Genomic DNA, 15,862 nt, shown 5'->3' on the forward strand with positions numbered 1-15,862 from the left:
TGCTGGTGCTTCTAGGCCAAGTTCTTCTACTGCTGCAAAGCCAAGGGCAAAGAAAACCTTCATACCAACTAGAGCTTGAAGTACTGGAAGGCTGAGAAAAACTTCTTACAAGATGTCTGAGTGGTTCAATTGTTCTCAGGGTAGCAGGAAGAAGTAATTTCATGATGGTGATGTTGAAAACAATTTCCAGTTTGTGATGTTGAAAACAACTGTGAGTTTGTCATGTTGAAACCAGTTTAATTCAGCCTATTTTGGCTAGTTTGTGATGGCACTATGTAAGTTACCTAATTATGGTTGTGATCAAGGCTTTTATGCATCATTTAGACTTTGATAATGATATGTTGTCTATGATGCTGTCATTTAGACTTTCTTGCATCAAGTTGTTTATGATCTTATAGTTATGATGAAGATGATGTTGTCACTTTGGGTGGCTCGGTGTCGACCAACCCCTAAGTGAAGAAAATTTGTCACTTCGGGTGGCTCGGCATCGACCAACCCTTAAATGAAGCATTTTTGTCACTTTGGGTGGCTCGGCGTCGACCAACCCCTAAGTGAACCAAATTTGTCACTTAGGGTGGCTCGGCGTCGACCAACCCCTAAGTGAACTATTTTTGTCACTTTGGGTGGCTCAACGTCGACCACCCCCGAAGTGAAGCAAATATGTCACTTTGGGTGGCTCGGTGTCAACCAACCCCTAAGTGAAACATTTTTGTCACTAAGGGTGGCTTGGCGTCGACCAACCCCAAAGTGAAGCATTTTTGTCACTAAGGGTGGCTCGACGTCGACCAACCCCAAAGTGAAGCATTTTTGTCACTTAGGGTGGCTCGGAGTCGACCAACCCCTAAGTGAACCAAATTTGTCACTTAGGGTGGATCGGTGTCGACCAACCCCTAAGTGAAGCATTTTGGTCACTTAGGGTGGCTCGGCGTCGACAAAGAACTAAATGAAGGATCCGAACTACAAACAGACCTTTCATCACAAACCAACATAAAAATTACACTACAAACACCTTCATTAAAGGAAAGCTAAACCCATCACATGCCATGCCATACTTCACAGCTTAGTTCAACAGATTCAAATTTAGCACACATTGCAAGCCATAGTTCAATGCTTCAAAAGTAACTTAGTTCAACAGATTCAAACTTAACACATTACAAGCCATAGTCCAAAGCTACTAACTAAAGGCAATGACCCACATGGTCATATGATAACACAATTTATTCTTCACCACAAATACCCTTGATTTCCGTCAGCTTCCTCCTGTTACTTTCGCCAGCTTTCTTCATATCAGCAACAACACACTGCAAAGTACTCTTCTCAATGCTCAACTTCTCCTTCTCTTTAATCAACTCAGCAATGTAACAATCCAGCTTCTCCTTCTCTTTCTTCAGGTCAGCAAAGCTAAACTCCAAAGTACTCAGCAATGTAGTTTAAGCTTCCAAACCTGACTTGATGGCCAGGGGCGTAGCTTTCGATCTGCTCCAGGTGGCCGAGCGAATTGGCCCGCAGAGCGAAGCCGCCGAAGACGAAGATCTGTCCGGGGAGAAAAGTCTCACCCTGGACCGCATCGTTGTTGATGATCAAAGGAGCCATCGGACCTAAAGGCGACGACACAGAGGAACTCTCAATGAAAGCACCAATGTCGGTGTCAAAACCGGCGGATCTCGGGTAGTGGGTCCCGAACTGTGCGTCTAGGCCGGATGGTAACAGGAGGCAGGGAACACGATGTTTTACCCAGGTTCGGGCCCTCTTGATGGAGGTAAAACCCTACGTCCTGCTTGATTAATATTGATGATATGGGTAGTACAAGAGTAGATCTACCACGAGATCAAGGAGGCTAAACCCTAGAAGCTAGCCTATGGTATGATTGTTGTATATGGAGTTGATTGCCTACGGACTACAACCCTCCGGTTTATATAGACACCGGATAGGGTTAGGGTTACATAGAGTCGGTTGCAATGGTAGGAGATCTTGAATATCCGCATCGCCAAGCTTGCCTTCCACGCCAAAAAAAGTCCCATCCGAACACGGGACGAAGTCTTCAATCTTGTATCTTCATAGTCCAGGAGTCCGGCTGAAGGTATAGTCCGGCTACCCGAACACCCCCTAATCCAGGACTCCCTCACTCCCCCATATTCCATTATCGGTGAGCCACTCTTCGAGTTGCTCCACTTGAACTTGCACACTGCAAACTTGATGACGATCACCACTTGATGTCATCCTCCATGGGTTGTATGAGATCTTCCTCTTGATGTAAGACCATGGAAACATACCTAACCCCACAAAGAACTCTCACGTAGACCATGGGTTAGTACACAAAGCGTAATGGACAATGCTTACCATACCATGGGATCACTTGATCCCTATGGGTACTTCTTCTACGCTTTGTGAGTTGATCAACTTGATTCACTCTTGACTTAGTCTTGATCAACATTGAATCTTTCCAACTCTCATTTGGATGATGTCTTGAAGGTAACCATGAATGATCACACAATCTTCTTCTTCAAGACATGCTTGCAATAAGCTCAACTCACACATGACCAATCTTTGGATAATTCCTTGAAAAGCACTTTGGCCATCTCAACTCACACATGACCAATCTTTGGATAATTCCTTGAAAAGCACTTTGGCCATCTCATAAACTCCTTGAAACCAACACATGGACTTCAAGACAATCCTATGGACAAATCCTTCAAATATAACTCAAGGCAACCGTTAGTCCATAGAGATTGTCATCAATTACCAAAACCACACATGGGGGCACCACATGTCCTTTCAAAGGTGTTTCTCCTAATGATGATACAAGATATAAAGCAAGGTTAGTTGCTAAAGGTTACAGTCAGATTCCAGGTATTGACTATAACGAAGTCTTTTCTCCTGTTGTGAAGCATAGCTCTATTCGCACTTTACTCAGTATTGTTGCCATGCATGATCTTGAGCTTGAACAATTGGATGTTAAAACTGCATTCTTACATGGAGAATTAGAAGAGGATATTTATATGGAACAACCTGAAGGTTTTGTTATTCCTGAAAAAGAAAAGCTTGTCTGTAAGTTAAAGAAATCTCTTTATGGATTGAAGCAATCCCCAAGACAGTGGTACAAGAGATTTGACACCTTTATGCTCTCTCAAGGTTTCAAAAGGTCTAATTATGATAGTTGTGTTTATTTGAAAACTGTCAAAGGTTCAACTATTTATTTGCTCCTTTATGTTGATGATATGCTAATTGCTGCAAAGAGTATGTCAGATATTGATGAACTAAAGAAGAAATTGAGTAATGAATTTGAGATGAAGGATTTGGGTGCAGCAAAGAAAATACTTGGCATGGAAATATCCAGAGATAGACCGTCTGGAAAAGTGTATCTAAGTCAGAAGGGATATGTTGATAAAGTTCTTCGTCGTTTTAATATGCATAATGCCAAGCCAGTAAGTACTCCGTTAGCTGCACACTTCAAATTATCATCAGCTTTATGTCCTAAGTCAGGTGCCGATATTGAGTACATGTCTAAAGTGCCCTATTCAAGTACAGTTGGTTCACTTATGTATGCCATGGTTTGTTCTCGTCCGGATTTATCATATGCATTGAGTGTTGTTAGTAGATACATGGCTAATCCTGGAAAGGAACATTGGAAAGCAGTTCAGTGGATTTTCAGATACCTGCGAGGTACTTCTAATGCTTATTTACAGTTTGGGAAAACTAGAGATGGACTTGTTGGTTTTGTTGATTCTGATTTTGCTGGTGATTTGGATAAGAGAAGATCACTCACAGGTTATGTTTTCACCATTGGTGGTTGTGCTGTGAGTTGGAAAGCAACTTTGCAGTCTATTGTGGCTTGTTCCACTACTGATGCCGAGTATATGGCTATTTCTGAGGCATGCAAAGAAGCTATCTGGTTGAGAGGTTTGTACACTGAGCTTTGTGGAGACTCATCTTGCCCTACCGTATTTAGTGATAGTCAAAGTGCTATATATCTTACAAAGAATCCAATGTATCATGAGAGAACAAAGCACATTGATGTCAGATATCACTATATTCGAGATGTCGTTGCTGAAGGTGATTTGAAGGTATGCAAGATAAGTACTCATGATAATCCTGCTGATATGATGACAAAGCCAGTTCCGACCAATAAGTTTGAGCTTTGCTCAGGCTTAGTTGGTATTTCTCACTGGTCCTATGGACTTTGATGCACAAAGTGTTTAAGCTGATTTGGATGGAGTTATTCACTTTCTTTGACTACTGGAGGGAATTTGGCTCAAGGTGGAGATTGTTAAATTGTGATCCAAATTCTAGTACCGGTTTGGACTAGACGTAGTACAACCGGTGTGGGCTTTTGCGTTGGCGTCGATGCGTACGAGTACAACTCGTTTACTTGTCCTACAAGGACTCCTATGTGTTGCCCCTCTTATATACCCCATGTAGTCGCACCTCAGACGGCCTGTCGTCTCGTGCTTGTAATACTCCTCCTCACCGTGATTGCGCCTTCGTGCGTCCGTGGTTTTCTCCCGCAAGGGTTTCCACGTAAAAATCCGTGTCTCTCGTGTCTCGTTTATTCTCGTTATTATCTAACAAGTGGTATACAGAGCCAAGTTATAGATGCGAGATTTTTAGACGAGAGATATTAGGGTTGCGGTCTGTTCCGCCGAGAACGTATCCTGTGAAACGGACGGACTCATGCACCAGGTGCACCACCAGGTTATGGGCCATTAGATTCGAAATCAAGGGGCAAGATGCATCTGTAAGGGGAGCTGTTGGTACATTTGCAAAACAGACCTTCAAATCTAGCTTAATATATCGGATGGACCTCCCAAGGCTAGTTCGTCTACCTCGCTTTTCCTCTGTTCTGTACTACTACTCCAGGTCGCTCTGTACTACCGAGCTTCTGTTTTAAACAAGCTGAGGAATTTGACAAGTTGTGCTCTTGTATCAGCTAATCTAACTGTTGTGTGATTGCCCATTGCTGACTTTAGCAAAAATTACAAAAAAAAATCAAATTGATTCTTCACGCAGTTGGAAAGCTCAACAATATTAAGAAGTACTGTATCAGATAAGCAGAGAAGCAGATGTGGCCTCTTTCCTAAAAAAAGTATCAGAGAAGCAGATGTTGTTTTGCAACTGAACCAAAGATCTTTAGAAGCTTCCATGGAAGAACATCACGTCTTTTACATTGAGACATCACAAGCATACACATCAATTGTACAGCAACCGCCCTTCTAAACTACAAACAAGCCGCATACTAAATTTTGTTACCAAGTGTACTTTCTTGCTGATTACATGGTTCCAGAAAAATCGGAGTCTGAGACAACCAGACATGATCTGTACTAGTATGGGAGGTGACATTATCAGTTTCATGAGCTGCCAACTAGGAGACATATGAAGATGACTCCTACTCTGAAGATTATCCGGTCATGCCTTCAACTAATCGATTTGAAGATCAAAGGCAAACTATTGTTGGAGCATGAAAGATGGTCCTGAATCTGAATAATCACCGAATAGTCAGTTCTGGAGCAACCATAAAAAACATGATATAGAAATATTTACCTGCCAATGAGTGGTCGCGGAAGAGGCTTATGTGGCCTGACAATATGTATGTAAGTAATCTTGATATGTCATTCTTCACTGCAGCTATATAGTATAAACAGTCGTTATTGGGAAGCAAAGGATAGCGAGATGGAGGAAGGGACAATAACTCAAAACGAAAAACAGAAGAAAAAGAGGTACAACAAGTTTGCATTCAGATTTCTGAAAAAATATGATAATCTCATATCTTTTTGTCAAAAATAGCCCCAACATATTAGATGAAAACAATAAAGTGAAAGTGTACCTAAATATTATATGAAATAAGTTGCTGTGATATTACCTCAAATTAAAATCAGTACCAATATCTAGTCATATAGTTTCTAAAACAAATCCTCCAGTACAGTGGCATGCAAATAAAGTGAGCATGAAATTCTATCCACTGAAGGAATCAATTTCGCAACCTAAATAAGATGATAATAAGGTACAAGGGTGTGCTTCCAAACCAGGGACATGCCACATATGCAACCAAGAGCAGGAAATGGCGATGCATTGTTTTATGCATAATTCTTGGATGCAACAACTTTGGCTACCTGCCTTGTCAATGTCAAAAGCAGCTTCTGATTTGCATAAGAACATGAAGAATTGCAGCCCTGTTCGCGGTCCGCATCTTCAACAGATTTACCAGCTCCAGGCAATAAGACTCCATAATGACCTTCCAACATAGTAATGAGCCAAGCCAAAGTTTGGAGTGACACCCCATCTTGCAAATCCATTGAAACTAACATAGGTTATGAATCTCATAGCAATCACATAAGCAATCATAGGCAGCTCTATCCTCTATGCGAAACTAACATTGGATTGTCTTTTACTAAAAATTTGCTACCAGATAAAACAGGGATCCCAAAGTATCGCATTTATAGAATAAGAAGGTCAGTTCACTACTATATCATGTTTTTTCAAACAAATTATAGGGAACAATATGTGAGGTTTTGCAATGGATTGTAAGGAACACTGACATTCTGCAAGTCATGGTTTAGTATACATTATATATAGGAGACTGAAAAAAACCAGTTTTGTCCAAAAGATGAACTACTGTAGATAATAAAATCAGGAAGATGAACTTGTTAATGCTTTCACGAAGTTCAGTTGAACATTGTAAAGTACAAGTTCTGTTTAATATTGTTTACGAATAAAGGATCCAAACAGGGAGTGCATCCCTTGTAATTTGCATGAAGATTGTAGAAATATACTCGTAGCTCATACCTAAATATTGTGCTGACAGCGCACTATTCCAAATCTTAATCAATAAAAACATGCCTTTTGAGAAGAAGCATACAGACCTAGATCTAGATCCTTGAGCTGCTGTAGTTGGATAGTGCCACCGGCGACGTTAGTGGTAGATTGAGTATGCCCTCACAACGAGGCGCTGCTGCGAAAGACGAAATCGAGGCACTGCTTTCAACAAATCAGATCACCCATCTGGATTTCAGTGAGACGACGCTCCATTGGTACATGATTGAGAGAGATCAAGCGAAATTTACTAACCTATTTTGCCTGTTGGAGTGGTACAGAAGAGGGAGAGAGAGAGAGAGAGAGAGAATACTGATTTTGGTGAAGATCTGAGATCAGTTCTTGAGCTCGCTGGACCTTAACAATAGCACCAGGCGGCTGCACTGGTATAGAATCTGGCAAGGGGAAGAACACGATCTGGATATGGTGAGGTCAAATCGCTGCATTTAACTGCACTGCAAAGACTGTTCTGCAAATGTGCCAGCAGTCCCATCATCTCACTGAATCCTGTCCCTCTATTTTGAATCCAACGGCCCATGTATCGCTGGAGCATCTGGTGCACCAGTTTGCTCGTTTCACCAGATACGTTCTCCTGTTCCGCCGCCGCCGTCCCGAAAAGAAGCCGAGTCCGACAAGAAATTGATCTCCGCTGCTGTGCCGCCCTACAAATCCGTGCACTATCGGAGCCGCTCTTCCGATCCACCGAGTCGCTGCTGCTTTGTACAGGTTTTTAAGCCGCGAGTTGCCGCTGCTGATGCTCGTTCAAGTCCCGAGGCTGCTACGCTGCTGTTGTTTCACATCACGTCAAGCTGAACCAGATCGGTTTTAAGTAGTACTAGTGGCCGATCTAGTATATCACGTGAAGTCAAGTACAATAGTATATCTTGGATTTTTTACTACGTGCAGCTTATCTGATCTACTGGTACTACTTGACTACTAGATCAGAATTGTTTTTCATCTTCAAGTGCTACGTCTATTGCCCGAAATACTAATATAGTGGTTGGGGCGCACCCTTGGTGCCCCGCCTGAAAGGAAGCCGGGGCGGTGTCAAGTGGGGTGCGCCTCTTTCACCATCTAACATGTACTAATGTATGCATCCATTTCTATTAGTATTTTCCAATTTACGTAACATAATTGCATGAACTTAGCTTAGCTTAGTTCACTGTCCTCTTTGTACCATGCACTATCACTGTCCTATTTGTATTAGGCACTATTATAAAATCAGACTGAAAGCACATGAACATGGATCAGCTCTAAGAGAAAAGCAGTGACATCATAGATCATAGATATCAACGGAGACATCTGGTGCAACAGGCATCAGTCTTAGCTTACATACACAATCAGGTTGTTCACGAAACCCTCGGTCTCAAGCATGTCCATCTTTCATGAGTTGATAGGCAGAAAGAAGACTTTGCTTAGAATTAGGAACGTGCAGAATATTGTTCAAATTCAACGACCCGGAGGGAGTAGATAAAACTGAATGGCCGATGTGTGCAATGTCCATACCTTGTCCGCTAGCAGTATGAATCTGTTCGTTGCCGGTGTAGCGGTCTCGAACAACAAGCTTTTCCAGTTCCCCGGTGATATGATCGGTCGCACCGGTGTCGAGGTACCAATTGGTATCTACGCCATATGAGTGTGCAGCATTGGCAGCGCGATGTTGGCCACCATTGCCACCACCGCCGCCACCACTGTTGCCGCCACCACCACCTCCTGCAGGGTTGCAAACATTGTTGTTGTAGTTCTTGTCGTAGCGCTTCCTGCAGCGCCACGCTCCATGGCCTTCCTCTTTGCAGATCTGGCAGCGCTCGCGGTCACCGCGAACACCACCTTTCTTGCGCAGCGCACCACCAGAGGAGCCACCGCCAGAGTTGTCTTTGTAGCGAGGAGGGTCGGAGTTGTTGTCCTAGCCGCCACGTCCGCCGCTGCTGCCGCCTCCACGGCTGTAGTTGCCGCAGCGGCCACCACCGCGGGATGCAAGGTTGGCGGAGTGGTTGGGGGAGAAAGCCGCCAAGAGCAACGAAAAGAGCTCGGTGAGCCCGATCTGTTGATCCATGGTGGCGCGTGTGGAGATAGCGGAGACGAAACCGTTGTAGTCAGGTTCGTGTACCAGGCCTTGGAGAATTTGGTCGACGAGGTCATCTTCTCCAAGGGGCTTCCCGGCGGCTGCGAGCTCTTCGGCGATGCCCTTCATCTTGGTGAAGTAGGTTGCGGCCGACAGGTCCCCCTTGTGCGTGTCCCCAGGGCAGAACGAAGCTGGATGGTGCGTGCCCTGGACTGCGATGAAAAACTCTGGAGCAGGGCTTGCCAGATGCTAACAGAGGTGGTGTGGTTCGAGACTTGCATGAGAACATCGCGAGAGAGAGAAGCAGCATGGTGACGGTCTCCTTCCCGTCACGGATCTCCTTCTCAGGGAGGAGGACGGCGTTCGGCTCCTTGATCGACCCATCCAGGTAGCCCATCATCCATGCCGCTTTGATATGCGGCAGGACTTGTGCCTTCCACACTAGAAAATTTTCCCTGATAAGCTTCTCGATGATGGTGTGGCCGAGCGATGCGAGGGAAGGGAAGGCCATGGTGATGGGAGAGGAGGAGGACGACATGACGTAGATGCGTTGGAAGAGAGAGGCTATGTATACCATGTAGAAAATAAGGCTAAAGCGTATGCTGCTAGCAGGGACGCGTGTGTGTTAATTATAGGCACAAAGGGCCGCGGGATTACAAGGTTGTTAGGACATGGATTGATCTCCAAATTACAAACAAGGATAAGATCTAATCTCAATAGCCTAACTAAGAGTACAACAACTACACATAGTATACGGTTTATAGTTATACCGTATGTACATTGTATGTACATTGTTTAACACCGTCCTCGCCAGCCATCATGGACCAGCCTGTTGGCGAAGCCCCACGCTCCGAGTACGTACTTCCGGTTCAACGACGTGCACGAAGCTAGCACTCGACGTGCACGAAGCTAGCACCGGCAAGATGCACACTTTGGTCTATGAAAGAACTATAGTCTATGGAAGCGATGCCCTTTGGTCTCGGACTCACGTCTATTAATATTTGGATTTGCTATTTCACATCTAGATATAAATGTGAAATAGTTATCTCACATCTAAATTCATCGTCATAAGATAAAATCAAATAACAGATTTGCTAACATGTCTAAGTGGAATCCAGTGACGTCTCTTCTTAGTCCCTAGCGTAATTCTCGTGTGAACTATTGATCTCGTTTCTTTTAATCGCCCGCGTCGCTCGTTTTCTTTTTAAAAAGGAGGAGTACCCTCACCCTCTGCATCTGGACGATGCATGCGGCCACTTTATTAATTATTCTCACAAGACCTTATAAAGTCATACAAACAGTAAAAATAAAGCCACCGTCTAAGTAACAACTGTCACTACACCTATTCAATTGATGAAGGGGCACTAGTGCAGAACCGGGCAATAGCACCGGTTCGTAAGGCCCTTTAGTGCCGGTTTAGGAACCGGCACTATTATTTCGGCACTAAAGCCCCCCCCCCCCCTTAGTACCGGTTCAGCACGAACCGGTGCTAAAGGGAAACCACGTGGCACGAGCCAGCTCCGGGGGCCGGGAGCCGTTTAGTACCGGTTGGTAACACCAACCGGTACTAAAATGTTTGGGGGTTTTTTGGTTTTATGATTTTTTTCATTTAATTTTGTGTTTTCCATTTTAATTCTTTTTCGTTTGCTGGTATTTTACGGTACTACACATTGTACACGTTATGCATATATATATAGAATTTCTAGTAGAACCAATCATATATATATATCATCAATGTCTCACAAACCACCATATTAATTTACACATACACACATGTATAGCTATATACAATTTCTCCTACATATGCATGTTGCCTTCGGAGCCAGTGGCATTAGCCTAATTGATGCCTTCGGAGCACGATGACAATTGGAAGTGGTTCATGACCTGGTCGATGGGGGCGGTAGCGGGTAATAGTATTCTCCCTTCGGATTTATGACCTGGTCGAGTAAAAATCCCGCTATTTCCTCTTGAAGTGCTTCTATGCGCTCCGTTTCTAGGAGCTTGTCCCGCACCTCTTTGAACTGTTAAGAAGGAGATCAATATGCATGTGTATTAGTTGTGTGACTAGATATCGATAATGGTAAAAATTGTGAATAGTGTTCTGACAAGCGTACCCATTCCTGTCTTTGAGATCTGCTCCTTTCGGACGCCATCATGCGAATGTTCTCGCAAACGCAGTATGCACACAGATTAGTCCCTTGCGCCTGCTTCAGGGCCTTTATTACGAGAATGGAATTTAATTTGATCAGATAATAATTAATCAAGCATGATAATTAAAGAGATGGCAGCTAGCTAGCTAGCTAGTACTACTTAATTACTTACCTTGGATCGAAACCATTTCAGCTGTGGTTTCCATTCGCCTTCCGTGACGCTGATGAACCTTGCCCAAGCCCTGCCCGCCGACAAAGAAAATGAATAAAGGGGTTATTAAATAGTTCATATCATGAAATGACGAACTAAATAGGCCGAGATATATAGTTATAAATAATGATTGAAATTACCTGTTGACTATCCCATACAAGATGTTGTAGTCACCTTTTGCGTTGAGTAGCGAGTCCAGTATTTCAACTGTTCCGGCGTCAACTTTAATGATACACAAGATCCAATGAAATCTGCATGCACACACGTTTGCATGTCTTAATTAAGCGGGCATATGTAAGCAAAAACATGTAGCTAGCTAGTAGGCAAAAACAGAGAATTTGTAGTACAAGAAAGTGTGACTCACTCGAAGTTGTAAGGAAGTAGTATATCTTCATTGTATTTGAGGTGCTTCAAGAACTCTAGCATGCTGTCCTCTACCTGCTTTTCATAATACTTGCTCATTTTCCATGTGTATTGATTAACGGTGTTTGGGTCAATGAACCCAATGCCATAGCGTCCACCTTTTCTCATTTCATACATCTTCATCCTGCATAATACCACAGAAAAGAATATAGTGAGGATAATTACAGGTAATGATTGATCAAAAGGATCACTACAGCTAGCTTGAGACTTAAATTACAGAAAGAAATCACTTACAGACAATAGCAACTGACGATAGATTTGTCGAGTGCGTCTTGATTGTATAACTGAAACAGTTCAGAATACTCAACGGTCACAGCATTCTCATGGTAGTAATGATCCTTCTTGACTTGCACCATGAGGGACTCTCGATCGGATCTCTTGGTAATGTCCATGTACCATTGATGCAATTCATACATTCTCGTTGGGAGCTTCTTGACATCTTCTGGCTCGACCAAAGGTTGGCCTCGGACATATTTCCGTTTTATTTCCTCCTTTGTAATCCTAGGCATGTCCTCGATCTCGAGGAGTTGTCCAACAGTGATCTTGAGTTCTTCAGCCTGCATTATATGCTCCTGGGTTATTACCACATCGCCCACCTCGGGAACGTAAACTGTTTGGCCACAATAATATTGGGCACGTGTACTATCACGTGTTGTTGGCGGCACAACAAGCGGGGGGATCGATTGCGCCGCCTGTTCTCCCATCTGGGCAACGGTTTTCCCGCATTTTTCGACAGCTGCTTGTTGTTTGCTCGAGCTCGAGCTCGCCTCCTTCTGTAGACGTTGTCGATGTAACTTCCTGATGTGGCGCTCATAGTCTGTGTCAACAGGCTTACGAGCTGGTGGTTGAGCCATACGAATGAAGTGGTCAACTACTTCCACAGGCACTTTCTCCCTTGGCGGCGGTGGCGGTTTCGGTCCAAAATGGGCGTCGACTTCTGCCCGCACTATGGCATTGGTTTGCTCCTCGGTCCTGTCGTAAGCCCTCACAGGAAGAGGAGTAGTGAGGTTTGGACCATATTTATATCGCTTGCCTCCGCCTGTACTTCCTGTACTATGACCTCGACTGGTACCACTATGCACCATAGCTGCGGGGTGTCTCTTCTGCGATTGCTGATGCGGCAGAGACGGCTAACGGGGCTGAGTTGGACGAGGAGGAGTGGCCTGAAGCTGTGCCGGACTTGGAGGAGGAGTGGCCTGAGGTTGTGCCGGACTTGGAGGAGGAGTGGACGTCTGACGCTGTGTCGGACTTGGAGGAGGAGTGGCCTGACACTTTGCCGGACTTGGAGGAGGAGGAGTGGCCTCACGCGTTGGTGGACTTGGAGGAGCGGGAGTCTGCTGACTCGGTGGCGGACTTCGACGAGGAGTCGGGTGATGCACTGTCGGTGGCCTTCGAAAAATGATGAAATCCCTTCTCCATAGGATGAGACGATGTTTGGCATCTCCGAGTGTGTGCTCCTCGTCACCTCCAGGAATGTCAACTCTAGCCCCGAATATTGGTCCACCACCTCATCAACCAAGACACGAGCATAGCCCGCTGGAATCGGGTTGCAATGGAAGGTTGCCTCGGGGGAATTTGAAAAAGCAACGGCGTCCGCCACCTTCATGGATAAGTTCTTCATTTTGAAGTGTGGCTCGCAGTTAGTGTTCTCCGTGATGTCATCCACGGGGTATCTATCCAGCACTACTGCGTCGCCCGGGGCGGAACCCACGCTGCTTCTCGGCATGGATGGGGCGGTGGTATCCAATGCTGGATCATCCACTAGCTGCTGCAGCTGCTGAGACCCCCTTTGCTGGCTAAGTGAGTCGATCTGCTCCTGCTGCTGCTGGAATTTAGCTGCCAATTCCGCTTGACTTGCTTCTAGGCCTTGAAGGCGTTCATAGTCCTGCTTCCTCTGCTCCTCCTCCATCTTCCTCTTCTTGTCCTCCGCAATCTTCTTTCTCGCACGGGTTCAGTAGTCGGCGTTCCAGTCCGAAAACCCCTCATACCACGGAAGAGCGCCCTTGCCTCGTGTTCTTCCCGGGTGTTCAGGATTTCCCAGGGCACGCATAAGCTCGTCGTTCTCTCTGTTGGGCTGGAACACCCCCGATCGAGCCTCTTCTATTGCAACAAGTAGCGCATCGTCGGCTCCGTTCAGACATGCCTTCGTCGAAACATTGCCTGTCTTCGGGTCCAACTCCCCCCCATGCGCATAGAACCAAGTCCTGCACCTGGGGGGCCAGCTCTTAGTAACCGGAGTGACACTTGCATCCTCCATCTCTTTCTCAGACTTATCCCACTTAGGCATTGCCACCGCGTAGCCACCTGGCCCCAGCTTATGGAACTTATCCTTTTTTTCGGCATTGGCCTTGTTTATTCTCGACCGTTCCTTAGCTAATTTTGAATCCTTGAATTTCACAAAATCGTCCCAATGAGCACTTTGATTCTCTAGTATCCCCTCGAATACTGGAGTCTTCCTTCCTCCCTTGACGCACTTCTCCCACGTTATTCTCTTGTGGTTCTTGAATGCAACCGCCATCTTCCTAAAAGCAGCGTCCTTGACTTTCCGCATATCTGCTTCTGTGATATTATCTAGTAGGGTGAAATGTTCCATGAGAGTATCCCAAAGCAGTTTTTTTATATTCTCATCGACAAAAGTAACATCTGGACGTGGCTTTGCTGGCTTTCTCCATTCTTGAAGGGAGATCGGGAGTTGATCCCTCACAAGAACTCCGCACTGATGAACGAACTTGTCTGCAATCTTCTTAGGCACTAATGGTTCGCCATTAGGTTTCAATGCCTCGATATTGTACTTTACGCCCTCCTTCAACTTTTTGTTCGGGCCTCGTTTTGTCCTTTTGCTCGATCCGGATGGCTGAAAGAAGAAAGATCGATTCGTTAATATATCTTCAACTCATTTAAAACATGCGATGATCACCAGATTCCTGCTTATATAAATATATATACCTCGCCAGTGTTTGTTGTTTCAGGATCAACATGTTCTTCGTCGTAGTTCATGACTTCATCTTCTCGGTCGTCGCGATCGAATATCATATCACCCTCTCCGGTGTTGTTTAGAAATTCGGAGCCGTCAAAATCTTCTTCATTCTGATTATCATCTGGCCCGCATATGATATCGAACATGGTCTGTTCTCTCTCTATGTCGGTATTGTCCACCATAGCTTTTATTTAACTATGCCAAAAGAAATATAAAACAATTTAGTATAATCTCGAATAATAGATATAATCTCGAATACATCGTCTTGAATAACAGATATAATCTCGAATACATCGTCTCGAATAATAGATTTAATCTCGAATACGTCGTCTCGAATAATAGATATAATCTCATCGAATACATCGTCTCAAATAATATATATAATCTCGAATAAATCATCTCGAATATTATATATCGAATACATCACTAGCTAGCTAGCTAGCTAATAAAGATCGAATACTAGAGAGTAATCTAGGCGGTGGACAACCAAAGTGAAGGAACCATCACTGGATCCTAGCTTGGGTGATCTCCCCAAAGAACTTGCCAGGTATTGGAGAACCTGACGTCCATAGCAGCCATGTAGCGATGGACGTGCTCGTCCTCCTCCCTGACACGGTGACGTACCACTTCCGGCGGGGCCGGCTCCCTCCGCATCGAAAGTGGCCCACGCGAATGCCACCAAAGGAGACGAGGGTCGACGACGGGACCCGGGGCCGGGTTCCTCACCAAGCGTCGCGCCCCTGAAGGTAGCACCTCCCAGTGCCAGCCCGACGGAGCCCAGTCCCGGACATGGGTCCTCTGAAGCAGGACGTCGTCGCGGACGTGTCGACGGCGAGGATGCGGGCCGGGCATCGTCGACAACAAAATACTATATGCCGCAAAAGTAAAGTAACATTTTTTAAATGATGGATTGTGATGATTTCATATATGCAAATTCTAAATTTTATAACTAAAAATATAAGAAACTAAAAAAACATCGATCATCGTCTAACAATTTGAAATTAATCTAATTCATCTAGCTAGCTAAAACTAACATTTCCAAAATTTCTAACATTTCTATATAACTAACATTTCTATAACATTTGACATTATATATATATTATAACTAACATTTCTACATACTATTTGACATTAATCTAATCTAATTAATTAATTGATCTAAAACTTTGTATGAAAAACAGAAAAACAGAAAAAAGTAAAAGCTAAAAACAGAAAAATTGTGTGTGTGT

The 15,862-nt window shown here is 44.4% G+C and overlaps 1 long non-coding RNA gene across 1 annotated transcript; it reads right to left on the minus strand.

Annotated features, from left to right (window-relative positions):
• Positions 1-5,104: 5,104 nt before the first annotated feature.
• LOC119298076 lies at positions 5,105-6,435 on the minus strand. Its single transcript, XR_005145796.1, has 3 exons — positions 6,108-6,435; positions 5,539-5,622; positions 5,105-5,474 (listed from the first exon to the last, which is right to left on the minus strand). It is a non-coding gene; the product is annotated as an uncharacterized LOC119298076 (long non-coding RNA).
• Between the last annotated feature and the right edge of the window lie 9,427 nt (positions 6,436-15,862).

This window comes from Triticum dicoccoides, chromosome 5A, assembly GCF_002162155.2.
Source record: "Triticum dicoccoides isolate Atlit2015 ecotype Zavitan chromosome 5A, WEW_v2.0, whole genome shotgun sequence".
Taxonomy (NCBI): Eukaryota; Viridiplantae; Streptophyta; class Magnoliopsida; order Poales; family Poaceae; genus Triticum; species Triticum dicoccoides.